The sequence below is a fragment of the Adiantum capillus-veneris genome, chromosome 15 (assembly GCF_014529385.1).
Source record: "Adiantum capillus-veneris isolate H3 chromosome 15, ASM1452938v2, whole genome shotgun sequence".
In the NCBI taxonomy this organism is placed as follows: Eukaryota; Viridiplantae; Streptophyta; class Polypodiopsida; order Polypodiales; family Pteridaceae; genus Adiantum; species Adiantum capillus-veneris.
Window position 1 is genome coordinate 122,308,494 of NC_140945.1, and position 19,059 is coordinate 122,327,552.

At 45.8% G+C, this 19,059-nt stretch overlaps 1 protein-coding gene across 3 annotated transcripts in view; it reads right to left on the bottom strand.

Annotated features, from left to right (window-relative positions):
- LOC147441409 (peroxisomal membrane protein 11-5-like) overlaps positions 1-19,059 on the bottom strand; it is a 66,691-nt gene that overhangs the window by 26,749 nt on the left and 20,883 nt on the right. The window lies entirely within an intron of this gene.

A 19,059-nucleotide genomic window follows, 5' to 3' on the forward strand; every position in this document is an offset into this window, starting at 1 on the left:
GGCTTCTCTAGTGCCCCCAAGTTGTCATACGGAATGGTCTGCAACATGGGCATTGTACTAGGCATGATCGGCACGCCTTGGCCATTCACATTTTGCATCAGAGGTGCGATATCTGGCTGCTGTCCAGAAAAACCAGCCATGCCAAAATGACCCTGTGGCACCCCAAACTGGCCCTGGTTGCCGTGGAAACCTTGCTGCATGCCGATAGTATCATACATGGGGTTTGGCATGATGCCTTGCATACCCCCAAACACTGTTCCTGGCATGTACGGCTGACTTCCAGACGCATAACCAGCCATACTTTGGAACACTGATCCACCCCCGAAATACCCAAGATGTACCGTGGGTGGTGGAAAAACTGAGTGCATAGCCTAGTATCCAGCTCCCTGTCCATTCAAGACAGCATGCTGGCTCTGAAAGGTGGCGGGCTGAACTGGCATAACCTGTGGAATAGGCGTTCTAGCCACCTGTTCAAGCACGGGAGGAACCTGCTTTGGAGCCCCCGACTCCGCAACATGCGAGTGTTCCCTTTCCTCCTGCGCCTCATGAAGTACCTGGGCTTGAGCTTCAACAAGCTCCGTACGCGGCGTAGGTTGCCTATTTTGCTGTTGCACTGGTGGCGCTTGCAAGAATTCCATAAACCTCGGATTCTGCACCAGCTGCGAAAAGACATTCACCGCGGCAACTAACTGAGTCTTAAACGCATCATCCTCAAGTTGCCCTGTCATAAAGCCCTGTACTACTGGAGGGACATTCACGTTGACAGGAGGTACAAACTGACGTGGCCGTGAGCTCTCGCCAATCTCAAAAACCATAGGAATCTCCTGTCTGTCCTTTGGAGAGGAACCCTCTTCCATAATTCCCTTCCCCTTGTCGGCCATAGTGTAATCCCCGCGTTCTTGCACTGTGTGTCTTTACCCTGAACAATCCAGGCTCACTCTTTGAGGAAAAAGTGATTGATATCCCGGCAATGGAACCATGGAACCGGCCCGTAGGGCGGTAGGCATTGGCTTTCACCCGAAATTCTTTACTTTATATACACACACAGAGCACTTTGCAAAGAGAACCTGCGACGGGAGTTAACACTTGAATACACACACGGCTCGGAAGCTAGAATGCTCCGAGCAAACGCCGACAACCTGTAGGCCCCAAAATTGGCGCCCCTTTCGGTATTTCTTTATTCTTTAGGAGGGTAAACTACAAGGTAAGGTCCTAGGAATCCTTCACGTGTATCCACCTAGATACCATTTGATTTGGCCAAATTTCGGCAACATAACAACCCCAAAACTTGCGCGAAACCAATTCCACTGCTGGAACTCGCTTGCACTGTCGTATACCCTCTGATTCCTGTCCAAAAACAGTAAATTCAGCACGCTGTATTTACTGGTTTTTGCCCTGTTTTCAGCCCCAAACAGTCCCCTAACTGTCCTTTGCCAGTGGGGCACGATTCCCAATGATCCTGGCATCCGTACGGCTGAAAAACAGTGAATTTACAGCGCATACACAGCGCTGATTTTGCACCTGTACGGTGAGGTTATGACCCTCACCAGTGCCTGCTTTGGAGTAGCAGTTAGCTACCCCTGTTCCTGCTCAAGGAGGCTCTTGCCTCAGCACAAAAGCATGAACCCACACAACTGTACATCAGTCAAATGAGTAGCCCTCTTGTGGGGCATCACATAACTGCACGTAGGGGAGAGAGAGAGAGGTGTGTAGTGTGCAGGGCATCACTCCTAGCACCACACTGTACATGAGAGGGAAAGGAAACACTCCATAGCTCTTAACCTGTGACAAAAGCTGAAATGAGGCCTCTCCCAGCTTAAAAATCAGCGCCCATTTTTCTGCAAGAGGAAAGTTCACGAAAATGTGACACTTGGCGCATTTTCAAGCATTTTCCCGTTTTGGGTTCGCCGCTTAAAAATATCCCAACCGACGCGTCAGTTGACTTCGCGGCAGAGTTATAAAATGTTCCCCTAGTCATACCGGAGGTAATGACGCGAACACATTTCACGGCCCAAAATAGCAGTTCCCTAAATTTTAGGAGATGCTTCCGTTGGGCTGCCACTGGTCTTCTGACCATCTATCCTCATTGGGACCGCATCCAAAAGTGCAATGTGGCCCAAATGTCGGATACTTTTTGTTGGTAGTCCCACCTTGACTTTACGCCTTAATTGAGTTCACTTCCTAGTATCCACCAACTTGCTAAGTGCGACGGGGGGACCTATATGATCTTGCTCTGAGCCTAGACATCCTTACCATACGAATTCCAGTGCCGACCACTTCCCGTCTGCGGGTGAATCTACCGTTCACATTGGCCATACAATGTCCGACCGTTTGCTACTTCAAAAAGAGGGTCTCAAAACAAATAAAATAAACCCCATTGGAAAGAAACCAACAACCAAGGTTAGAAGTTGCCACATCTCTGTGACATGGTTAATAACTCCCACGTCCTCGTGACAGAAATGCTATCAGTAAAGCATCCGAAATCCACACCATATTATCCTAGATGCAATGGGCAAGCGGAGAGGAGTAACAGACTGTCAAGACCATTCTCACTAAAATTGTGCGAGATTTGAAGCTCGAGAGTGCTCTCTGGGCATATAGAACAGCTTTTAAGGTCACTACTGGACTGACACCATTTAGAATGGTTTATGGCACTGAAGTTGTTGTACCAATGGAATTTGTCATTCCCAGTCTCAGGATGGCAGCAGAGTATAGATTGGATTTCAATCATAATCTTAAACAGAGACCGGAGGAGTTGACACAGTTGGATGAGTTAAGACAGAGGGCTATGTTGGAACAAGAAATTGTTCAGCAAAGAAGGAAACACTAGCATGATCGACGCATAAAAGTCAAGTAGTTTCAAAAAGTGGTTCTGCTCTATCAGTCGAAACTAGGTCCTAAGAAACCAAACTTGAAAATAGCTTGGTCCGGTCCATATGAAGTTGATTGGGTGTTCTCCAATGGCACAGTAAGGCTGAAAGATTTATCTCGATTACTGTTGCCAGGTGTTTATAACGGGGCCAAAGTCAAGCTATATTATTCGAATGTCAAAGAAACTTCTAGGGATAATGATACTGGTATTCTGAGAACTGAAGGCCGAGAGAATTCAGAATCAGTTATTTTAAGTCTTTTTCATGTGCAACCAGTACCAAAGCCAGTCAAAGAGACAGAAGAGGCTCAGCACGACAAAACCACGTCAGCAACAAAATCAGGAAAGTGTTAGAGCCAGTATCAGTTTTTATGGGAAAAAGGGTCAGTTGGACTGTCTGTACTAATCATTTCAAGGAACATGGAGAATATTAACCAATGCATGGCGGTGCACAGACCTCTAGGAACGGTAAGTAGTGGAGCTTTTATGGCGCAGACACGTATAACAGCAAGGCGAGTAGGCATTTTTCCTCATAAGTCTCCTACGCGACGCTTACCTGCTGTTACACATTCGCCATCGCCAAGCTCTGAAGCTTTCTCACTACAACCACAAACTTCTTCATCTGACGCATCGGTCGATTGTTGTCTGTCTTTACCGAACACACCTAGATACGGATTCGAATACTCAAGTAAGTCCTCTTCTGCTACAAACTCATCGTCTTCACAGTGCATGGGTAGAAAGAAACTGTCGGAAAAGATGCAGGAAAGCCTAGAAGAAACCTCGGCACTTGTGGCTACTGCCAAACCTTCTTTACCACTTATTCCCTACAATAAAATACAGAGGTATGTGTTTACTGAGCAAGCAGAGGCGTTGCTATGACTGTGGTATTTACATGTGGTTGTGCAAGCCACAAGAATTAAGTTCGACACAGCTATCATTAGACAGGTTCTTGATTCCTTCAATGTGGATGACGGCAGTGCTGTAGTATATGGCAGGAAGGTGTCAGCAACCCCAGAAAACATTGCTTTTGCCTTCAGAATGCCGAATGAGCCAAAGCCGACTGTTGCAACTCCTGAACAAATAAGTGCAGCCCTGAAGGAAAATGAGGCAGCCAAGAAAAAACGCAAGGCCAGTGCACAAGGGTTCCAGTAGCAGGTCTGGATATCCCCGTGGCTTACAGGTTTGTGGCGGAAGCTGTAAGTCTGAAGAATAACCCACTTATGTTTCAAGAGAAGCTGTTCGCTATGTTACTGGCAAAGAAATTAGATGCCACAGCTTCAATCAACCTATGTCAGATTCTATCGCATAATGTGCTTCAGCAGACGGCGAAGTTGAAGTCTCAGACGGTTTTCAAAGTCTGGTATGTCTGGCAGTTTCTTTACTGGGCAACTTCTCCTGGTGCTCATGACCAGGTACGGATGGCTTGGAGTCAAAAGCCTATTCCAGCCACAAACAATGTTGATTTATCCTCTGATGAAGAAACCCCAGGAACTCAGTTGGCTCTCACAAGTCAGAAGAGAAAAGCCACACAGGTGGAAGCTGGGAGTTCTAAGCGACCAAAAACTACACTGGCCAAGAGCAGTGCTTTCTTGAAGCAGCTGGAAAGTCGGGCCAAAACTGTAACTACTGACAAATTTCCAGTAGGCCGTTGGCCAGTCGAACCAGCCTCCAGTAAAGATTCCTGTTGGGACCAGCCAGCAAGTGGGACAGAGTTCAACAAACACCAATGCAGGAGCAGACCGGCCAGAGAAGACCAGTGCTGAGCAGTCAGCAATTCATACTGATAAAGGGAAAGGTCCGGCACCTGCCAGTCCAGTTAGTCAAGCCATAGTTACATGGGACGACAGGTCAAGGTCGGGAACGGGGACGGGGACGGGACGGCAAAAGTCAGGAAACGAGGATGGGGATCGGAACGGCAAAAGAAAAAGAGTTTTTTTGGCATTTTTTGACCTACACACATGCCACACACATAGAGCATCACTTTGACCACAAATTTACACTAAACAGACCAAAGAACACGAGTCATATAGGCGGAAATGTGCTAATAAAACATCGATGGATACAAAATGAAAAGTGCATGCCACAAGGGCTCAAGAGTCAAAAAGCCTAAAGGACTTAGGACAAGCCTCAAGGATAACAAAAAGTACAAAGGGTTATGTAGTAGGTAGAGTCGTAGACTCAAGAGTCTAGACTCGAGAGTGATCAATGATCATCAAACTCAAGAAGTGCTCAACTGCTAAATCTCCATATCGTCATCGTAGTCGAGGTCGTCGGCGACGTATGAGGCCTCGGGAGGCTCGCATTGAGGCTCAAAGTCCTCCTCTAGCTCCTCCAAAAGTGTATCAGCCATAGATGGATTCTCTTGTGCCATCTCCCACTCAGTAAAGGGATCTGCCTTGTGTGTGACGCTCTTGGCAAGCATGCGCAAGTTAGCGCTCACAAACACCAAATCATCGGCCCTCTCGACCCCAAGGCGATTCCTCTTTTTAGAGGCAATGTGGTTGTACACACTCCGTAGTTGCTCCAAGAAACTAGTGGAACATGCTTGGCTAAGGACACGAACAGCCAAGCGCTGCAAATGTGGGCCATCTCCTCCATAGTCCTCCCACCACAAAACCGAGCCAATCTTGTTGCGATCCAAGTTGTGCATCTACACATCCATAGGAGCCCTTCTTTTGCCTGTAGTTGAGTAGCTCGTCTCTAATCTTGCGCCTAGTGTCACTGCTAGGCTCAAGGCGCTCCAATGCAAGCCGCCATCCTTTGCTCACCTCCTTGTCGGTCTGTTGACGCCTTCCCTGAAACTCAGGGTCAAGCACATAAGCTGCCGCATGAAGTGGAGAGTAGTATCCATTCCACCTCGACTCACACAAGCCATGAATCTCCGCATACTGAACAAGGTCAGGCACAAGCTTCTCAAGTGCCTCTATCATCCGATCCATGGCTTCGTAGACTTTGCCAATGCATGGCTGCAAGCCATCCACAACTCGAAGTAGGTGTAGAATAGGCTTGACCATGGCATCAAGAGTCTTCACCTCCTCCCACCAAGCGGCGTCGTCGGCCTATTCTTGGCATTTCAATCCTGTTGCTGATGTAGACTCCGGCATGGCCTGGAACTCATCACTGAGAAAGAGGCCCCTTAAGGCTCCGCCACATGTAGACAAGCGGCCTAGCATAAGCCAATTGAATGCAAATCTTGTCTTTGAATATTTGAGCAAGGACAAGTGGCTCCTCTTTGAGAATTCATGGCGCACTTTTTGATGGTTGAGCACAAAGGAGACAATTCGAGAGGCATCACCAATGGTGGGTGAAATCCATGACAAGTTCCCTATGTCCTTGAGGAGGTTATTGAGGCAATGCGCCATGCAAAATGTGACATGGATGCTGGGATACATGCCCTCAATGATAGCCCCGGCTTCCCTATTTGACGCCTCTCCATCTGCAACCATACAAAGGACATTCTCCGGGCCGGTGATCTCTATGGTGCTTGTCCACTCCGCAGCAAGCATCTCCGCAGCCTTGCCACTATCGGATGCATCATGTGACTCCACAAAGTACATCTCCCCCCAAGAGTAGGCCACCACTCCGTGGATGGACCGCTTGCGGGTGTCGCTCCATCCATCTATAAGGAGAGAGACGCCATTGGTCTCCCACAAATCCTTTGTTGCTTGGGCCGCTTGCTCCACGGCAAGCTTCTCTTTGTCAAGGAGGGTGGTGCAAAGCCTCTCCGATGAAGGTGGCACATAAGAGGATCCATATTCCCCTATTTTCGTAACCATGGTTCGAAAGTATGGAGACCTATCCACACAAAATAGAGCATGTTGTGTTAGTATGGAGAGTCCAGAGTCGAGAAGTTAGAACCCATAATAATTACAAAATGGAAGATTGCAATGTGCATATGCCAAGGGAAACTCACCGCGAAGCATGGAAGGCAATGTGGTCGTGGAAGAAGAATCGGGCAACCGACCTATCCACCTCTTCCTTCAATTTAGGATTCCAATTTTCGTTGAGGGTGCTTTGGCGATGCGCAACGGAAGAGGACGGTGTAGATGCATTTGTCTTGAAGACTTGAGAGATGTCGTCAAGGTTGGCTTCCCTTTGCTCTCGCGGTGTCACCGTAGCGGAGGGATCAACGGCAACAAAACGGCCCCTCTAGGCCGCTTCCACGACCTCATACACCGTGAGCTTCTCAAGAAGATCCAACCTCTTCTTGGGAGTTACTCGAGGGCAAAACTTCACCTCGTGACCGGATTCATGAAGAAGATGGCCTCGCACTTTGTTTGAACCACCCGTTCTCTTGTACGGGCATAGCTTGTATGTCCATGGTCTTGCACCGCCACCTTTGCGACGCGTGCTAAAGTCGACTTCATCCCACCATGACCATATTTGCACAGCGGGCCTCCTTCGAGAAGAGCCGGCTTGAGAAGTGAAGTTGGCTTGAGATGACATGATGGTGGAGAGAGAGTAGAGCTTAGAAGTTAGAGGAGTTAGAGGAGTTAGAGGAGCTAATAGCTTAGAAGTTAGAGGAGAGCTTGTGTGGAGAGAGTAGAGGAGAGCTTCAAAGTTGAGAGGGTAGAAGAGGGAGAGAGTGGAGACTCAAGGGTAGAGTGTAGCGTATAGAAGGCTTAGAAGCCTCTAGAAGGTAGACCGTACGACGCGTAGTCGTAGAGCTTGAGTAGAGGGGAGAGCTTGAGGGAATAAGAGGCCCAAGGGGGCTTTTATAGCCTCCCAAGGGCCAAAACCCCCCCCCCCCCCCCCCACCCCCCAAAAAACAAATATGGTGGCCGTTTTAAACGGTCAGTTTTTTCAAATTTGGAATTTTTTTGCCCGCCTGAAATTTTCCCTTCGCGGCCGTTCCGACCGTCCCCGGTCCCCGGATGCCTGCGACCCCTCCGTCCGGCCGAAAAACCGTCCGTCCCAGTCCGTCCCCGGCCCAGTTTCGGGCGTCTCCCGGCCCTAGGGCCCGTCCCCCCGTCCCCTATAACTATGAGTCAAGCTCCTATCCCTTTCAGTGAATTGGCTTTAGCTTTAACCAAGAAGGACAGATTACAATGGTTGCAGACTCATCCTCTCACAGGACGATTAGTCCTGCATAAACCTAACTTTACCACACTACCATATATAGTGAATCTTTAGCCTTAACCAAGAGGGACAAATTACAACAATTGCAGGCTCATCCTCTCACAGGACGATTAGTCCTGCATAAACCTAACTTTACCACACTACCATATATGGCTCCTGTAACAATTTATGAGCCAGTTGCTTCTGACCCAACAACGGTCATGGATGGTTGCTCAGTGCTAATCCAATCATTCTGGAATACGATTGTCCATGCCTTGGGACAAATGATGGATGCCTCACCGTCCACTGATGAAGTGGCCAAGCTCAAAGCTGAATTGAAGAACAGTGAGCAGCACGTTGAGAAGCTGAAACTTGGATATAGGGGATCAATCCTTGAGGCATAGTGTTCTTGAAAATCAGTCAACCAGGACAATTCAGACATTGGAAAACAAGCTGTCAAAGCTTGAGTCTGAAATGCAGCGGATAAATGAAGAAAGGGCGGAGGCTGAGAGAGCTGCTGACAGGTTTGAAAGTATGCTGAGAATGAAGAGAGTTGAGTTCAACTCATTACTGACCAGCCACACTGCATTGAAAGCCTCTTCAACAGAGAGATATATATACAATAACTTGGCTGATATTTTGAATCTAGAGGGTAATGCCATTTTCAATATGGACAATCTGAGAGCACTCATGGAAACAATGTAGAGTGATTTGCAGGATAAGCTCTCTGAGTATAGCAGTGCTTTGGCAAATCAAGCCATTCTAAACTACATTGAGAAGCAGAATGACCCTCCTGAGGATTTGGAAGAAGCAGAGGAGAAGGATGAAGAGAGGGAGGATGAACCAGCAGATTAACATGATGATGATGATGATAAGTCTCCTCCGTCGTCACCGTCAAGATCTGGTGCTGGTGGATTAGCAGCCACAGGAGGCAATCAGCCTAACACAGACCAGCCAGACCAGTATAAGGATCAACAGTTGGGAAACCAAGGAGCTGAGGATCGGCACCCAGGCAACACTGAAGATTCCCCAGTACACCAGTCACAGCACAATTCAGATGTGAAAGGGAAAGCTAAGGCTGTGACTAAGACTTTGGAAAGTGATGAGCGACATTCATCACAGCTCATCACACTCAACAAGAGGTTGAGACATCAGCAAGCTCCTATAACCAGGATATATCAGGAGGATGATGTTCTCCTTTCTAATTTAGAACGCTTTCAGAGATTATATGTCAGCGTTAGAGAAATGATCCAGCATTAAAAATCAGTTGCTTTTCATGATCAGGAATTGTGCCAACTACCTGAGCATCCTAGCAGAATTCAGCTGCTAGAGAGAGTACCTGAATGGGCACTAACCTCTGATGATAAACTAGCCAATCCACACTAGCAGCGGCAGTCCATTCCTGACTGTCTGTCACATGCACATCTAACCCTATCTGTACGTGGACAAGCTACTTCATGACATGAGTTCAATCAATCTAGAATAGGAAGTGATCTGACACTTTTGTGAGTCTGTTTGCAGACCGTGCATGTCCAGACACTTAGATTAGATGCATATCCTCTGGTTGCACACAGCATGATCATCGGATTTCCATCAGAACAAATCAGGAGCTTTTTTACAGTGCATAGACCTATTTTCCCTATTTTTGACATTTTTCACTTATTATTTTTAAGTGACTTTTGTTGGAAAGTAGATAGGGCAATTTCGCTAAGTTTGTATAAATAGAAACCTAGCGCTAGCACTTTCTGGCAGAAGAGGCAGCAAGAGCACCTTGCTCAACAGGCAACTTCTTAGCAAGACCAACACCCGCAGTAGCCCTGGCGTTTTGTGCACAGCAGATCAACCCCGGTGTCATCACGACATAGCAGATCAGCCTAGCGTTTTGCATTTGTAGAACAACCGGCGACAACAGGACCAATTCAGCCCTAGAGTTTTTGGGACAGCAGAGCACCTAGCGTTTTGTAGTTCCTCCGCGACGGAATACGCAGAAGCATCAACATTTTCAGTTTTCAGCCCTTAGACCGCAGATCAAGCCCCGAACCTCGCAGATCTCACCTTCCTGCAACAGTTCCTCGCCACACAGTGGGATCCATCGAAGTTTGCAGTTTCAGCCCGAAAAACGCAGATTTCAGCATCAACGTTTTCAGCGCGTCGTCGTTGCACCGTCGTCACTGACATAGAGTCAGAATTCCGCAGATAAAGATTTGCAGATTTCAGCCCTTAGCATTTGCAGATTTCAGCCCGTCTCGTCGTCGTCCTCGACATCATCGGCAAGTCCAAAGCATTGTAGAGATTTGTGCAACCATAAATAGACCGCTCTCGCCATAGAGAGTGGGGCCTTCGGAGGAGGGTTTTACAGCATTCTGGTGTCGTATTCTCTTCTCTCTCTATCTCTCAATCTTAGCACCTTCATTCACAGTGTTCACCACTTTGTTTGTGTCCATTACACTCTCTCACTAAAGGAACGGAAGGCTCTCCCTTCCGTAAGTAAAAGGAACCCTTGAGCACAGTTCGGAGCACTCATCTTGAGCAAATTTCAAACATTCATTCCGCTGCACCTAACATTGGTATCAGAGCTTTGGCAGTGTTCTGTATCACTCAAGGAAAGAACCACAATAACCACATAATTTTTTTTGCTTGTTGAGGTCGCACGAACCCAAGTTCACTTGGGCGTGTCGATTTCTAATCGTGTTTTTGAAGAGTGATAGGAAACCCAAGAAAGAAGGGCTTGTCCAGCCTCCCCTTGTGCCTCTTTTCACTCATTGAGAGCGGACCGTGCACTTAGCGGCCGGCCCAATCGACGTGAGGTGGGAAAAAGCAACCTTGGTGTGAGCGCAAGGCTGCCAAGGGGTGCGCCCGCGGAAAAAAGCAGAACTCGGGTGAAGAGAAGATCCTTCTCTAACACAGATTGCAAGCTAAAGAAGAACCTCAAAACCCGCAAGAACCTCAAGAACTCAAGAACCCCAAGAACCAAGACCCCCAAGAACCCAAGTTCCTTGTGAACTTAAGAACCCTAGACCACAAGAACCCAAGACTTTAGTGGATGGTCATCACTCGAAGCGGAATGGATACTTCGCTTGGAAATGATGAGCATGAGAGAGGCGAAGAAGAATTTTCCCCACCAAGAGGTTTTTCCAACCCTCTCCCTTCCCCATCTAGGCAAAGGATAGCACTAACTCCTATGGAGGCTTTCGACATGATGATAATGGACAGGAAGTTAGAACGCGAAGCAAGAAGAGTAGAAAGAATGGCAGAATTTGATCCTGAATACGCAGAAAGAAAAGCAAAAATGGATCGCGAGAACAAAGCAAGAAAAGCCATGAATGATCGACACATGAAAGAGATGTTGCGACTCTTTTCTCAAGTGTAGGCACAGATGCAAGAGATTCAGAAAAAGCAGACTCTCTCGGTCTCTTCGTCTCCAAAGCATGACACACAAGATTTGCATGATGATAAGCATGATGATTTAAATGATAATGAGAAGCAAGATGATTTGAATGACAATGACAAGCATGATGGTTTGCATGATGATCAAGATGCGATTTCTCACAAGCATGATGATTTGCATAAAGATCATGTGATTGTTCACAAGGATGATGGTTTAGTTGATGCGTTTTCTAGCGAAGCTAACCTCATTGCAGATTCGATCAATCACGAAGAACCGGTCTTGGCTCATAAGTCGAGGTCCACAGAACCCCCACAGGAAGCTTCGATCAAACACGGCGAAACCGATCTTGGCTCTCGAGCCTAGGTCCAAAGAACCCTTACAGGAAGTACTATGTGTTCGCATGATTAGTCAGTACGCATTGTGTGTTTCATTCGTGATCGTTTCCTATATTTTAATCAGCGTCTTTATGTGATCCCTTTTCCTAGGCATGACATATTGTACGTTGAGCACGTTTCACTCATGAATGAGCACAGATGTATGCAGATTTCTCATGAAAAGCTGAAAAGTATGCATTCAAGGAAGTCACATTCCATGTCTCTTCCTTGGCATGATACAGTCGTAGAAAGAGCACATGAAAGTATGAGCACCAAGCATGGGCATTTCCATTGTGAATTGCCACAGTTGATTGCTCTAGATCATAAGAGAAAGATTTTATCTCATTGTTTGCGTGTGTTAGATGAACCGTTTGGCACTCCATCTATTTGTTCATCTACATTGCATGCACAGTCTTTGAGGAACACGAGATTTTTTCCAGTCAATTTACATAGAATAGGTATGTTCATGTTTTTCTGTTGGAAGTGGTTTCAGGAATTTTCAGCCATGGAGATTCTTGAAGACAGAAGAAGCATGACTCTAAACGAAGTTGAAGCATGGAGGGAGCCACAGAAGACTTTGTGCCGCTTTCGGCGCGGCCCAAAGAAGCAAGCGTTACAGACCTTTATGAAGTTCAAGTATCGCACGACCCACGCATCAGAGTGGCCGGCGAAGAGTCCTTTCCAGGATTCCAAACCCTGTTGGCGATCTCCCTCTACGCCATACAGTTCAGTACCAGTACCTCACTTTGAAAAGGAGGGGATGTCACGTACACATCTAACCCCATGTGTACGTGGACAAGCTACTTCATGACATGAGTTGGGTTCAGTTCAGTCGAGTCAGTCTAGAATAGGAAGTGATCTGGCACTTTTGTGAGTATGTTCGCAGATCGTGCATGTCCAGATACTTAAAATAGATGCATATCCTCTGGTTGCACACACATGATCGTCAGATTTCCATCAAGAGCATTTTTACAGTGCATAGACCTATTTTCCCTATTTTTGACATTTTTCACTTATTAGTTTTAAGTGACTTTTGTTGGAAAGTAGGTAGGGCAATTTTGCTAAGTTTGTATGAATAGAAACCTAGCTCTAGCACTTTGTGGCAGAAGAGGCAGCAGGAGCACCTTGCTCAACAGGCAACTTCTCAGCAAGACCAACACCCGCAGTAGCCCTGGCGTTTTGTGCACAGCAGATCAGCCCCGGTGTCATCACGACATAGCCGATCAACCTAGCGTTTTGCATTTGCAGAACAACCGACGACGACAGCAGGACCAATTTCAGCCCTAGAGTTTTTGGGACAGCAGAGCACCTAGCGTTTTGCAGTTCCTCCGCGACGGAATCAGCAGAAGCATCAGCATTTTCAGTTTTCAGCCCTTAGACACCGCAGATCAAGTCCCGAACCTCGCAGATCTCACCTTCCCGCAACAATTCCTCGCCACACGGTGGGATCCATCGAAGTTTGCAGTTTCAGCCCGGAAAACGCAGATTTCTACATCTGTGTTTTCAGTGCGTCGTCGTCATCGACATCATCACCGACATAGAGTCAGAATTCAGCAGATAAAGATTTGCAGACTTCAGTCCTTAGCATTTTCAGATTTCAACCCGTCTCGTCGTCGTCCTCAACATCGTCGGCAAGTCCAAAACCTTGTAGAGATTTGTGCAATCATAAATAGACCGTTCTCGCCACAGAGAGTGGGGCCTTCGAAGGAGGGTTTGACAACATTCTGGTGTCGTATTCTCTTCTCTCTCTATCTCTCAATCTCAGCACCTTCATTCACAGTGTTCACCACTTTGTTTGTGTCCATTGCACTCTCTCACTAAAGGAACGGAAAGCTCTCCCTTCCGTAACTAAAAGGAACCCTTGAGCACAGTTCGGAGCACTCATCTTGAGCAAAGTTCAAACATTCATTCCGCTGCACCTTACACGATCATTCCCTAGCCATTGAATTAGAGCTTCTGCTTGGGAATAGGCCTATGTTTAAATGTATGGAAGAGGTCAGACAGCAACTAAAAGAAGTCCTACTACAAATGCAAATTGGCAGAGGATTTCTGGACCAAAGGGTTCAAGCTATTCTTGCAAATCAGACTTCCAGTAGTGAGGGACCACAAACTCAAATGACAGTGGAGGAACAGCTAACTGCTCTCCGAAGATTGTTTCAGCTCGTCCGGGTCACCAGGAAAATGATGCAGCAGGAGAACCAGGCTGTTCTCAACTTTTTAGAGTTCGTCCTTGATTCCCCAGTTCTCTTTTACGCACTGCTTGCTAAAGAGGCTGAGTTGTCTAGGTTTTTCCCAGCATTGTATCCTCAACATCTAGAACCAGTGGATCGGCTAACATACTATAACATAACTAATGATCTTCACGATTGGTATGAGCAAGCTACTGTGGAATGGAAAACCTGGCATACACTGATCAATGATGCTCTTCAATTAAACGATGTTCAGGAAATGCAAGAAGAAATGAGGAGAGTCAAGCTTTGTATGGGACAAAGGAAAATCTAGCTCAAAGGTCTCAGCAAGATCACCAACCAATTGCTTCAGCTTGCTGTGGAGTCCTCTAAGATTCCTGAAAAGGATATCACGGCTAAACCAGGTCTGGAGCCACAGTACAGAGAGATGGTTGAGATACTCTTTGAAGCTAGGATTAAAGCAAATCAGCCTCTCCCAGAAGGATGGATCCACACAGCTTCGCATTGCCATAAATTGGCCAGATGCCGACTGACGAAGGGTAGACGCACACTGTATGATCCCGGCAACAAAACATATAATCCTCTCACGCCTTATGAATTAGAGATGTCCATAGCAAGGCGGGATCAGCTTGAGCAGGAGGCCATCTATCGACTTATCCAAAAGTACAATGCTGGCACTGGGACTTCTGAGGCAATAGCACAGAAGAAAGGCAAGAGGAAGCGGATTCAGTGGAAGGATACTGGGAAGTTCCATCTCAGAATCAGACGGTGGATTTTTCAATAAGGCGCTAGAATTTCTTTAGCTAGGCACCCTTGGAATTACAATTATAGGGGTGTCAAGCACTCAACAAGCATGAAATATGGCATAAAGCTAGCAATACCAAAAAGGCTAGCATTTCCAAAGGAGTACTATTATAAGGAACATTGGCCAACCCATGAGGAACATTGGCCAACTCAGCAAACAAATCAATGGGTTTAGGGTTTAGGGTTTGATCCACAACCAGCAATCCTGATGGATTCCTCAACACCAATTCAAATTCAGCCAATGGATTTTTTCCAAAAATTTTGGAAATATACCAAAATTCAAGAAAGGAGGGAAAGATGTGGAAGACGAAGACAGTCTCAACAGGCGGGAACTGTCTCCTGGAACGTCGGACAGTAGAGCATTCACACGACAGTAATTACCACGACAGTTACTACAATAACTTCTAGAAGGCTATAAATAAGACCCATTACATTGTAATCGGGCTTCTTGCCTCTTACTCCTTACTTCCTAGTTCTCTTAGCTTAAGCTTTGGCGTATTCTCAGCTACAATCTCTTCGCATGTAACTTCATCTTGTAATCGTTACTGCAGTTGCAATCATTTGAGCTTCAATCAGTTATACCTTGTATTGATTGTCTCTATACTATGAATCTGAAACACTTTTCAGTTGTCCAGTCTGTCTCTCGTTCCAGTCTACTATCTCAGTTCAAGTAACTATTTCAATCGAGTCTCTAGTCTCTATTCTAGTTTAACTGATTGAATTGACGACTTACCAGTAGCTCTAAATTCCAACACTGGAATCAGCTATCTTAAGAGATTAGCTCCAATTCCAACTACCACATATATATGGTAGCAATTTGATGGGTTCCCAACCCTGGCATATTGCCAATAAATGGTGCACTTGTATTCACTTTTTGGTGGGAAGGCACCCTATACCTGGTTTGGGGATTGTAATGCAATTTATAGCTTTAGGGAATGTATTTGTGCATCTTGGATTAAGTTCTAGGCATTGCACTTTGCATTTTCTGAATGCTTGGGGGGAAAAAGGGCGGTGTTTCAGGGTCTATCATGTTGTATATGTGTACCTTGGAGTAGACTCTAGGCACTTTGCATCATGGTATTCTATGAGCACCGAGTTTTTGAAACAAAGGATTTGTGGGTAGCGAGTCAAAAATTTTTACGGGAAAAAACTTTTTACCATCGGATTGTGCCAGGTGTTAAACCGTAATATATACAGTGCACTATTTCCTAGGCTTTACACTAAGGTCAATGGGAGCAATGAAGAGTCACCTTGGAAGAGGTGCCAAGAGGCATGGGAAAGTTATAAAAGGTCTTTCTTGTTGTAATGAATGAATCAATGAATGGGTAAAACTCTCTCTCTCTCTCTCTCTCTCTCTCTCTCTCTCTCTCTCTCTCTCTCTCTCTCTCTCTCTCTCTCTCTCTCGTGCCCGCTCACTAACCGCCACCTTTCTCTCTATCTTCCCCCCTCTACAAAGGTTCTAGAAGATGGCTTGCATCATCACTTATGTCATTGCGTACATCATCCCTTATGTCGTTGCCTGCATCATCACCTGTCTTCGTCTGTATCATCACTAGAAGACTCAAGAAGAATCTAAAAGGATCTAAAAGAATCTAGAAGGTTCTAAAAGTATCAAAAAGATTGTAGACGTAACTAGAAGAATCTAGAAAGTTCTAGAAGCTTGAAGAAGAATCTAGAAGTTTGTGGAAAGCTTTAGAAAGTTGAAGAAGGATCTAGAAGGATCGAGAGGATTCTAGAAGATTCTAACCTCCTCAAAAACAACTTAGAAAGTTCTAACCTCCTCAAACACTAGTATAAATAGGGGTCTTCGGCTACAAGCCCTTCAATCTTGCCAACACCAGTTGTGAGGCTCCTATGAGGTAAGCCCTCTTCTAGTTCTTGTCTTATGTTCAAGTCTTGTCCTTGCAATCAAGCCTTGTTTTGTACTCGAGTCATGTAATCCAAGTCTTGTATCAAGTTCTCTTAATAAAGTATTAAGTCTTGTAATCAAGATTAAGCTTATAATCAAGTCCCGAGTTCTTGTACATTGTGAGCGTCTCCTCTTGCTTTCTTCTAGCTCTAGACACGCTCATAACACCATCCATTACAAACAAATTCCAAACATGATCACCAAACAAGTTCTTAAACAGAACTCAAACTTAAAAAACAATCTCGACATCAGTCGAGCTCAAAAAATCAACTAACTTTCCATCTTGAAACCTGCACCAAAAATTAGGGTTAAGTTCCTTCCATAAGGTTGTAGCCGACCGCAGCATGGTCCATAAGCGTTTGAATAGTCAAAACAAGCCTCAACAGAATGTTCTTGTGGCGGTGATGGTAGCCACAAGATATACCAATCACACTTTGTACTCGCAAAAAGAGCTGAACAGAGCTCTTAAAAAGAAGATGACCAGATAATGAAAGGCTTGAAGCACTCTCGAAGGAAGAGGAAATCGGTGGATTTCCCCGGTTATTTGGACTGGAAGTCAACTTTCGAGGTGGAAAGCAGATCCAAGAAGCGTGTTTGTTCAAGGATAACCCAAATTTTTCTTTGTCTTCAGAGAGTTCCAACAGTTTTTCATCCTCTACTTTCAGAGAGGATGAGAAAAGGTGAAAGAAGCGGAGAAAAAGCAAAAAAGCAAGAAAAAACAGATTTCTGAAAAAGTCTAGAAGGCATGGGAGACTATCTAGCAGTTCAAAAGCGGAGAGCTTTTCCTCTTCTGATAATGAGCAGATGAGCAAGAAGATCAAGGAGTTCAAGGAAGGGGGTCAAGCCGTCAAGTTTGAGACGTTTTCAGGCTACCAGGACACCCATCGAGCCCTTGAGTTTATACAGCAGTTTGACGTCGCCTTCTCTGGAGGTTGGTTCACGGAACACTCCAAGGTGTGAAGAGCGGCATCTTACTTGAAAGGAATTGCACAGACATGGTGGTCTACTCTATTGTTACATAGAGAAGCACCTGTGGCGTGGGTAAAATTAAAGAGAATTTTCACGTCAACTTGGACATCAGATGAATATGAAAGAGATGTCATCATAGATTGGCATCACTTGAGAATGATTAAGAAAGATACATTGGATGACTACTACCAGAGATTTTGGGATACTTATTTGCCAATGTCTTCGTTTCCGAAGATTACATTGAGAAACTAGCTTGAGCGGCTTTGGCTAAGGCTCATTGACTTATCCTATGGACAAGACAGTATCTACTGTTAAACTTACACCACTCTGCTGCTTCACAGGTCTAGGGCATGCATGTACGGCTAGTGTGCCTCCAGGTTCCACCTTTTGCATATGCATTTAGACTACATTGTCCGACTGTCCACCTTGTCCGGGCGCCCTCATATTTCATTTATTTCTTGTTGGGTCGTGGGGGATTTTTTCCAGGCATTGCCCTACCTCCCCTTGGGCACCTATTTATGGGGCCAGGGGGGGACCAACTTCCATCATTTGGTCATTGTGTATTGGGTCTTCTGCTCATGGTACTCATGGGGGGCGGGGCTGATCGTCCCCTCGTCACCATATCTTGTGTTCATAGTAGTCTCGTACGGTCCCGTACGTTTTGTACGCGTACAATGATGTGCGGTACTAAACGAACTAAAAAAAATTATGATGTACGATGACGTTATGTACGTTCAAATTTAAAAAAACAAATAATTCTCAAGTCTAAGGGCCCAAGGCTTAGGCCTTAATACTTACTTATAGAAACTTGACATTGGTATAGATTACAAGTTAGTAGTTACAATACTACAATGTAAAGAGTCAAGACTCAAAGACTAAAGAGAATGAGCATTACATAAACCAAAATGATCATTGAAATTTGATAAGTAGAGACCAAGTGGCAAGGGCTACAAAGTACTCAAAAAGTGGCAAGGGATACAAAAAAGTGGGGGGACCAAGTGGCAAGGGCTACAAAGTAATCAAAAAGTGGCACACCATAATAGAGAGACTAAATAGTAAAGTCACTAGTCACTAGTGCTCTCATCATCTTCCTCTTCTGAGCCTTGCTCATCAACATCATCCTCTTCCTCACAAGAGTCGAAGGATGACGGCTCATAATCTCCATCGCTAATGAGGTTGCCTTCATCATCATACTCTGGCTCTCGAGGCTCTCTATCCTCCATAGTGATGGCCGCCGCACAAGAGCCGCTTCCGGAGCCTCGCCGCACATAGGTCCTAGGAGCCTCCGTGGGTGTTGTTGATGCTTTGCCTCTACCTCTTGTAGCCTTGGCACCTCTGCCTCTTGTAGCCGATGTAACTCCATGGATGACGACCTTCTTGCGTGATCGTGTGCGAGAACCCCGGCGATCAATCTCCTCAAGCTCCAAGTAGAGCTCACGAAAAATCATTTGCTCCTCAGGGTCTTGCTCTTTTTATTGACACTCTTTAGAGTGTCAATC